We start from the raw sequence: 10,423 nt of genomic DNA on the forward strand, positions 1-10,423 counted from the left end.
TTTCCAATCTATTATTCTTTATTGTCAAACTTCTGACCGTAATTGTTGTCTACTGTCTTTACCAATTTATCAGTCTTTTCCAAAACTTAATAGCACTAATTCATAGACTGGAGCATTTTTCAGAAACTTCACATTTGAAATATGTAATTCTTGGGGATAGACGTTGTATATATATAACTGCCGAAATAGAAATGCTGCGAGATTTCAAAATACCAATTGTTGATTCCGCCAAAGGGGTAACGAGTTGCTGGTACATCTGCTGATAATGTCGTGGAATATAAAAGGTTCCCTGGTAACAAAAGGCTAATCGTATGTATTACAGGTTATAATAAGGCTACTTCGAATGGAAAGTCGAGGTTGACTTGCTGAAACTGTGACAAAATTTGCTATTTTGAAAAGGAATCGCAAAGTTATTTTTGCTAATAAATGCTAAAAGATTTAACGCGGATACGTGTTAAATTATGTCCTTGGTTTCGAGATCTTTTCAGGTGCAAGACTGCGGGTAATGTGTGGTTGGATCATCATCTCGATTGTCCATTATTTGAAGTGTCTTCAGGAATTTCGAAGGGTTTGATCATAGATTGTAATTGTTAATATATTTATGATGTTTTAGGACTTTGAATGATACAAATATTTTTCTAGATTCCAAGAATCGAATGATGTTCTAGCATAGTTTGAAGTCAAAGTATAGTTTTGAAAGATGTAAGAGTCCTAAGAGTGATGTCTTCTGTTAAGTCTTGACTTGGATTTCGTTTTGTCGTAATCAAATTTGGATGAAAATGGTTGTTTTGATTTCTATGAAAGAATGTATATTATTGTGAAGGTAGTGAGTATAGTTGATGATTGTTGAATCAGAGTTGAAGAATATAATCATATTAATTGTGAATTTATATATCTCTCGGGTATTACCTACCCGTTAAAAAAAAATTCACAAGTAATGTTTTGTACCAGAGAATTTTATTACAATCTTTATGAAAATATATGTACATATATATCTTTTTCAGATGTAATCATGAATTTAATAAGTCAATATAATATTAGACTCATTTGATTTTCGGTTTGAGCTAAAATAAGTAATCTCTAAAACGATTAGGAACCACATATTCTTCACAGAATATTAATGAAGTTATGGATCAATACTTCATTATTTATTCTTATATATATTTCCTTAGTTAATCATGCTGATACTCATTGAACTCTTGCTAACTTCGCAAGATATGAATGTTGTTTCCCAGTAAGCTTCGAGTACATTGAAGATGAAAGTGTAAAATCAAACATATTATTGAATAATACACTTGGTTTATTATAAAACGAAATTCATTGAATTGAAACAGGGATTGTAGTTAACGATGATTAAGTTGCTGACGAAGGACGTACATCATTGCATATTTGTAGTATGAATTTAAACGAGTAGTATCTACCCTTTTTCAATTCATACTTAATAGCTTAGTACGAAAAGATTTATTTTGGTTTCCGAATTCATATATATAAAATATTTATATAAATTCTTCAGAAGAATGAGTTAATACTTCATAACTCGTTGATGCAATATACGCGTTATTGATGATGTCCACGGTGATTCTTGAACTGGTGGAGCTTGTGATGTTAAAGTTGCTGATGATTCTAACGATGTTGACAGCACTGACTGTGTTGGTGAGGCTAAGGGTACTGCTGATGCTGTTGGTAAAACAAGTCTACCTTGTACCTTACGCATCATTCTTGTCGGGGTTTCTACTCTTCCTTTTATCATTTCTGTCCACTCATCTGATTTATGGTTAAGGCAGAAATAGGTAATCTCTATGTCTTTAGAGATTACATAATCACCATAGAATGTTTCTCCGATGAAGTTATGAATCAATACTTCATCGTTTGTTGTTGTTGGTACTTCTTGGTATCTATGGTGCGTGTGACGTTGATATCCGAGGTATGGATGGTGATATTGAGGCGTGTGATGCGGATGTGATTGTTGGTGGTGGTAATGATCCTGTTGATGTTGATGATGGTGATAACGTTGATACTGCTGGTGCTTAGGGTATTGAGACTTGCGATGTTGATGTTATTGACGGTACTGGTTATGCTGCTGATGGTGTTTGTAACCTTCGTACCGTATTCTCCAAAGCCACTACCCGAGTACGAAGCTCGTTGACTTCTTCTATTACACCGGGGTGATTGTCGGTTCGGACGAGCGGATAAATAAAATCTAGAATTTGATGTAGTATATAATCGTGACGAGATACTATGGAAATGAGAGAGAAAATGGTTTCTCGAACAGGTTCGCCGGTAAGTTCTTCAGGTTCATCGTCAAGGGGGCAATTTGGTGGATGGAAGGGATCACCTTCTTCTTGTCTCCAATGATTGAGGAGGCTACGAACCCATCCCCAATTCATCCAAAATAGATGATGACTGATTGGTTGATCCATTCCGGTCACACTGCTTTCGGAGCTTGAGTGGTATTCCATATTGGAATCCGAGGGACTTCAACTAGTGACGAGTTCCATTTCGTATGATTGAATAAAGGATTTTTCGATATGAAATGATTTTCCGACTATCGGGTGGTATTCTAATTATATAGAATATCCACATATAGAGAACAAAAGATCTCATAGATTACGGAGGGATTTACGAAATATGTCGGACAAAGTTTACAGTAACAGATACGCGTAGATATGAATTAGCAAATACGCTAAGATATGAATTTTGTCTATACACCATTCATGCAATGAATGCAGTAAGACGCGTTTAGACTTAAGATGATAAGCAGGTAATTTCCTATAGATGATAAGTAGATGATTTTCGACACAAAATGATAAGCAAAATTTTGACATGCAGACACGGTCAAAGTCCAGACTCACTAATGCAACCTAACGACTTATCAGTTAGACACACTAATGCAGACCTGGTTCGCTAAGACCACCGCTCTGATACCACATGAAACGACCCGACCCAATCCATAGGGACGAATACAATAACATATGATTACATCGCGAGGCATTTGACCTCTATATGATACGTTTTATAAACATTGCATTCTTTTGAAAAGATATACCATAAATGAATATTTAAAATTCAATGTTTTTGACATCTGATGATTTCTACATATAGACAATCACCGTAAATAATAGTTTAAAAGAATACTTCCGTTGACAATGCAGTCAAAATAAATACACGGTGATGATTTTGTGAATGCAATGCTTCCTCGAATAAAACATGTATGACTCCATGCACATGGTTTCTCTAACATATATTCAAACAGTGGAAGACTTCTAGGAACCTGAGAATAAACATGCTTTAAACATCAACATAAAGTTGGTGAGATATAGGTTTAATGCTAGCAGCGTTATAAATATAGACCACAAGATTTCATATACATAAACGTTTTAATAAAAATATTCTAAGTGGTTCAGCACTTGATAACCATACTTAACATTTAATCAACGTCGCATATTCCCTTTATTATGAAATCTCACTACACTGTACCAAGTGTAGTCACCGAAACGAAGTACTGTGCAACCGTTGAATACTGGTCGTCCAGTCCGGTTGGGGTTGTCAGGCCCGATAGATCTATCAACAGGATTCGCGTTTACAATACCACATGTAAATAGTAGTTACCAAGCTACAGGGAAGTATGCCAGTGGTACAACTCAACGTAGAATATATTTTTTTATCACTTGTGTCCATAACGTAAATCATAAAATGCATGTATTCTCATCCAGAAATATTTAGAGTTTAAAAGTGGGACTATATACTCACTTTTGCCTTGAAGGTATTTAACTCGACTTAGTCTCCGATAGATATCACGAACCTAACCATATATATATAATATATCAACATATTTTCTTTTCAAGTAATCGTTACATATATATATATATATATATATATATATATATATATATATATATATATATATATATATATATATATATATATATATATATACTTATACTTATAATACTTTTAATATTTTCTTAGTCCGTAGTTAGCAGTCCGATGTTAGTGGTCCACAATTAGTTGCTCAATAAAATAAATAAAGACCTCATCGTATTCGTATTGATCAGAATTAATCTCGACCCATGGTACCATGTTGTCAAATGACGTGTTGCGTACATAAAGTACCATGTTGTCAAATGACGTGTTGCGTACAATCATGAGGTCTTATGATTAATCTTCTCGTGTTGTTTACGGGTGGTCCTGAAATATATAAAATCAAATCAAAAGTAATTATATATAAAATATCATATTAATTAGAAAAGATATGATTAATTTACTTTATCTCCAAATATTTTCGTAGCTAAACTAGCTTCGGATACCCAATCTTGTTTTAGTCGTAGTTTCTTCATTACAACTCCGTTTTTGTTGGTTCAACTTGCCACTTCCTTGGATCGAGTCAAAATTTAAGAATATGAACTAAAAATACCTTAGTTTGTTTTTGAAATCACAGGTTATAGGTCAAACTTTGGTAAAACTTATGAAAGTGATCATTTTCCATCATAAAAACAACATTTAATGATCATTTTTCTAAAAATACTTACACTTTGAGTTAAACCATGAAATTTTTATGTGTTAACATATTCATAAGAAATATCATTTTTCCAGAACATGAACTTCCAATTCAAAGTTCAAGATGGTTTTTAATTATCCAACCCAAAACAGCCCCCGGTTGCACTCCGACGACGTAGATTCAGTTTTTAAGGTGTTCTTTGTAAAACCAAGTTATATCTTGTTAAGTTAGCATATCATTATGATATATTACAGGTCTTGAAGTGTTTTAAAAGTTAAGTTAGAAGGATCTATTTAGTTTGCAAACAAGTTTGAAATCATTCAAACTATGTTCTTGTTGTTAAAATTTTACAAGATAAAATAAGATAGCGATATAATTATGAATCGAACAAGATTATGAACAAGGTTACTACCTCAAGTTACTTGAAAAAATTTACTGTAAGAGATAAGAAAAAATCTTGGAATCAAAGAGTGGTGGAGTTAGATCAAAAGGTTGGAAGTATACTTCTTCAAATGGGTGGTTATTTTGATATGTTCTTGAAAGAGTTTTCTTATGGTGTTTAAGGCTTGTAATTGAAGCTAAATGATGGGGAAAATGCTTGGAGATGATCAAGTATGAAGTTAGGAGTATTTTGAGAGAGAAATGAGGGTGTAGGTATGAGAAAATGGAGTGAAGAAATGGTGTTCATTCATAAAAACGTTTTGAGTTTATAAAGAAAGAAAAGGATTCCTAATTTTGTTTTCTTACTAATAATTCATGCTACTTGACAAATCCTAGTTACCTCATATCTAGGGCAGTAATAATGTTGATTGGGATGTTGATTTTATGTGTATATACCAATAGTAAATACATATGGAAGCTGGGTATGATACGGGTACATATACCCTAGACATACGTATAGAAATCTTGAGGAAACGGAATGAGAATTCAAATATAGCTATCTTTTGTGAATATACTTATATTATTTTATGTATTTAAGTCCTTAAAAAGTGATTAAATACATTATATATACGATACATGTATAAGCATTATAGGTTATAAGTATATATATAAAAGAATGTTACGTATAGTTATCGTTTTGAAAACTTAAGTTAGTAGTTTCAAAATATACTTATATCTCATTGTCATTAATACACAATGAGATGTTAAACCATCCTTAGATCATGTTAAATATATATAAATACATATATATACACAAACGTATAATTATCGTATGTTATATAGTTCGTGATATCATCGGTCAAATTGGACGGTCAAACGTTGTGTAAAACTCTTTTCAAAAACACAAGTCTCAACAATTTGGATTGCTTATCATGTTGGTAAGGTTTAATTTATGTAAATATTTATCTCATAAGTATAAAACGATTAGAAAAATCCGGGTCGTTACACTCAGCCCAAAAGTATTGAAAAAGGGAACTATGAGACTCACAATGCAATAAACAAGTGTTTGTGTTGTTATTCGCGGTGTCGAAGCCAACGGATGAAATTCGATACATTGTACCTAAGTCAATTGGTTTAGGTCAGAGACTATATTATACTAAATATAGTGTTTAATTAAGTTTATGATCTGAGTTGGATAGTTTTACGCGTTCGTTTCGGTTTTCAATTTCGTACATTACATGTTGTTCATAGTTTAAGTTCTATATATTTTCTGATTTGAATCACCAATTTTACACAAGTATAAATCATTGAGTTTTTATTCAAATCTGATGATTTCACCTTTCAAATTTATCTTGTTGAGTCATCTAAATAACTATGTAAGTGTGGTATCTTAATTCAAAGTTTAAGTTAGTTAAAATGACCATTTTCCACAAGTATGCAAAACAGTCTTGTTTTACACTATAAGATCACAGCAAGCTTAAAAATAGCAAAACTTATTTGTTTTAATTGAAAATGTTACATAGGACATTTAAGATGTATATGAACACATGTTCAAAAGGAATCATCTCCATGTTGTCTTTAGCATAGTTTAACAATAATCTTTATGGTCAAAATCTTGTTACATCAAAATCATAGATCAACTTGAGGTAACCATTTCTCAATATTTACTCAATGAATTTTGGTGATTCAAATTTTGAGAGTTTCCTTTTTAAATCTAGTTTTCAGGAAAATAACTCATTTCTCCAGATTAATCTTTAATCTTGACTTATGCATGGTCTTTTGGACCATGGTCAGATTGGCTCAAATCTGGACCTTGAGTCACCAAATAAAAATGAAAAATGAATTTTTCTTTGAAAAAATCCATGAAAATTTTACTGGAAGTCATGAAAATATATATGAACAACATAACAAAATATGAGTTCCTGAAACCAAACATACATTGGTTTTAAGTCATGAACTTCAAGTAAAAAATGTTGGGTAGATTTAAGGATAATGTGTGTTCTTGAGTTTTAACCATTTTCTATTAATTTTATGTGTACAGATCTATAAGTTAAGTTGGTTATGAGTCTTATTACATATTAAAATTCATGTTTTGAAGTCTCATCTTGTTAGATCTAGAATAGTCATATGAACAATCATGGTGTTTGAAACACTATGCTCTAGCTTTTGCATCTAGTAGGATCTAGTTGATTAAGACCCTTATTATAACTTGACGTAATACTCAAAATAAAACTTGTAAATGATAGATCTCAGCCCTTAACATGTTTAGATAGTGGAAAAGCTCTTGACCAATCCTTGTGTGTTAGTAACACACTATGTTCTTGGCACTTACATCCTTTCTATCTTAAAAAGGGACTTGAAATAATTAAGAAATTCATAAGAATTTAATGTTGTACTTACAATTTTTGATGGTATTCTTGGTGAAGAAGATGAAGAAGATGAAGAAGATGATGATGATGAAGATATGAAGATGAAGATGAAGATGGGATGAAGGTGGTTGAAGATGATATAATGGTGTATGAATGTGGTCTTGAGAGAGAAGTGTTATAAAAAACATAAAAGATATGTATGTGTGTGTTTGTGTGGTGAACGACCAAAAGGAGGAAAAAGGGAGAAAAAAGGTCAATTTTCATGCAATCTAATTTAATTTCATGACTTGATATGTCTTGCATGATATTTGACTTTGTTAATTACATGCATATTAACCTTAATCTTGAGCTTAATTATCCTTAATACCATGCTCATGTAATTAGGATGGTTAAGTTTGCTAGTCATGGGTGTAATAAGCCTAATGTGTGTGTTTATGTACTAGCTTAGTGATAATGTAAGCATTTAACATGTTAACTTGTATTTTGCTAGTATAAGTCATGTACTTTATCTTAATAAAATACTTAGATGAGTTATACTACATTTATATAGATTACATGTTTATAAAGTGTAGTAATCTTTTTACTATAGTTGTAGTATGGACTAGGGTTTAAATAAAAGTGTGGTTTCATGAATGCTTATAAAAATCTAAAGTCCCGTTGAAAAGGTAAAAGAATTAACAAAAATACTTTGCGGTTTAGGTGTATACTTATACATTATTATAGTTCATAATGTATATGTGCAAGCATAAGGGTGTGTCTAAGGGTTTGTGTGATTGTATAAACCTCAACAAATATCCAAGACTCGAAAATAACAGTTTGCTTATCATTCCGGGAATTCTATACAATCGATTTAGTTTGAGAAAACTTAGTCGGAAAAGTTGGGGTAGTCACATTGTAGACATTGGCATGTTCCTCATCGGATTGTGAATCATCCGTCCAATTAAACCAAGTATCATTAACCGGTTTCAGCTCTCCACCAGTCTCCATAACCTTTGCCATCAACATTTTCTTCTTGTAGTAAGCTACATCTTTCTTCTTTGGCATTTTCCATTCACGAGAGAAATGGCCAGCTTTGCCACAATAATAGCAGAGTGATTCTTCCTTCTTGGAATCTTCAGAATGTTGAGGTTTTGAGTAATCAGGTTTCTTTTAGTAAGAGAAAGAAGATGAATTCTTACTTTAGTTGCTTAATTTGCCTTTAAACTTGTATTTGTTTAAAGCTTTGGTGAACATAGCAGCCATCTTGACTAGTTCAAGGTGTGAATCATCAACATCTGAAAGATTGAGTCCTTCAAAATTAGTTGACTCTTTAACAGGAACTTTCTTTGATAAGCTTTTGGAAGTAGTGTAAGATTTACTCTTCATCTTAGCAATGAGGACAAGTGGATCACCCGGAGAAGACTCCTCTCTTTCATCTTGAAGTTTAGAAATGGCTGGCTGATAATGCATAAGGACTCCGACAAGCTCATGAATATTCAGCTTATTAATCTCCTTGATTGAATGATGGTTCCATAAGGAAGCCAATCAGAACTGAGCTTTTTGAGATACTTCATGTTGATCTCAGCATGCACCTTAGTACTCTTGCACTTTTTCATCTCATTCAGAGCACCATTGAAATGTGTGTAGGCATCTCTGAGAAGTTCTTTAGGTTCCTGCTTGAAATCTTCATAAAGTCCTAGGGCCTTATTCAGCTTAGTATCATCAGTCATGTGATATCCTTCTTGTTGTCTTTTAATCACATCCCATATATCCTTAGCAGATGTGTTGCTATCAACATATTCAAACAAATCATATGGGATAGCTTGCATGATGATGTTTTTGGCCTCAATATCACCCTGAGCCCGCTCACATTTTTCACGAGAAAGTTCATAGACTGGTATAGGTAGACCGGTTTTCGAATGAAATTCAGTAACTAGTCCATCTCTCAAAGAAGCACAAATTTACTTTGCCTTCTCACCCTTGTAGTCTACGTGTTGAATGATACGATAGAGCCACTACTAATACTTATCATCAAACAATACAGGAGGTCTGGAATCGGATCCAATGAATAAATTATCTTGAGTAGACATTCTGACAAAATCTAAGGTAGATTCGGTAATAGATTCGGTGAATCACAAAAATCCAAGATTCCGAATCAAAATCTAACAATAAACAAGGTTGTGTCAGATTTGGGTTCAGTGTCAGATTCGGTTTCAGTAACTGTAGCAGATGCGGGTTCGGAATTAGTTTCGATAAAATCAGATTCTGTAAAGAATCACAAAAAAATGATCTGTATGCTTAACACTTGAATTGGGTTCGGTAACCTTTCTACAAAAGGCAACAAGTTAGTAATAAGTGAAAAACAAATCTACCGAATGTAAACTGAATGTCAATTGTAGCAGTCGATATGCCAAATCTAAGTCTGAAACTTAGAGAATTGATTGAAAATTTGTTGAAACCACTTGAATTGGCTGCATATAACCTAACTGAATGTGACTGAATCACAAACACACCACAATCAGCAACATCTTAATTGAATTTATGAGTTGAATCAGATTCGATGATGTTGGGATTTAACAAGTTCATATATCTTAAAACCTTTTAAGAATCATAAAACCGGAAGCGTGTAATTACCAATTAACTTGTTAATCTTTAAACCAATTTAAAGTTAAATCCCAATTGGATCAAGTTGTGAACATAAGCTTACAAATTAACAAGAAAAGATAGAGTTTCAATACCTCCTTAAACTAAGTTTAAGGGCTGTCCAAAATGGCAGTAGGATGATGAACAAAAGTATAGAACTTCAAGATTTTGATCCTCCAACAACACCCCTATTTTAGCTAGACTTTATAACCTCAACACCCTTGTTAATCTAGCTTGAAACCCACTTCTTTGAGCTGGAAATTTTGGCCAGCAGCAACAACAAAAGATGATGATGAATGCTAGCTTCTAATGGTGAAACCTCAAGAGATAATACCCCAAACTTTTACCCAACACCTAATGCTATGGTTAGGATTTATTGTCACTTGAAAACAAGCTTTCAAACAAGCTCAAGAACCCTCTCCTCTAGCTGAAAGTTTCGGCCAGAATGCAGCTCACCAAGGCATGAGAGTGTTTTTCTTGTTGTGGTTATGTTTGAATGCATGTCTTGAAAATTACTTGAGTCAAAACATGGGTATACAAGTTAAGCATGTGT

Source organism: Rutidosis leptorrhynchoides, chromosome 6 (genome assembly GCF_046630445.1).
Source record: "Rutidosis leptorrhynchoides isolate AG116_Rl617_1_P2 chromosome 6, CSIRO_AGI_Rlap_v1, whole genome shotgun sequence".
Lineage (NCBI taxonomy): Eukaryota > Viridiplantae > Streptophyta > Magnoliopsida > Asterales > Asteraceae > Rutidosis > Rutidosis leptorrhynchoides.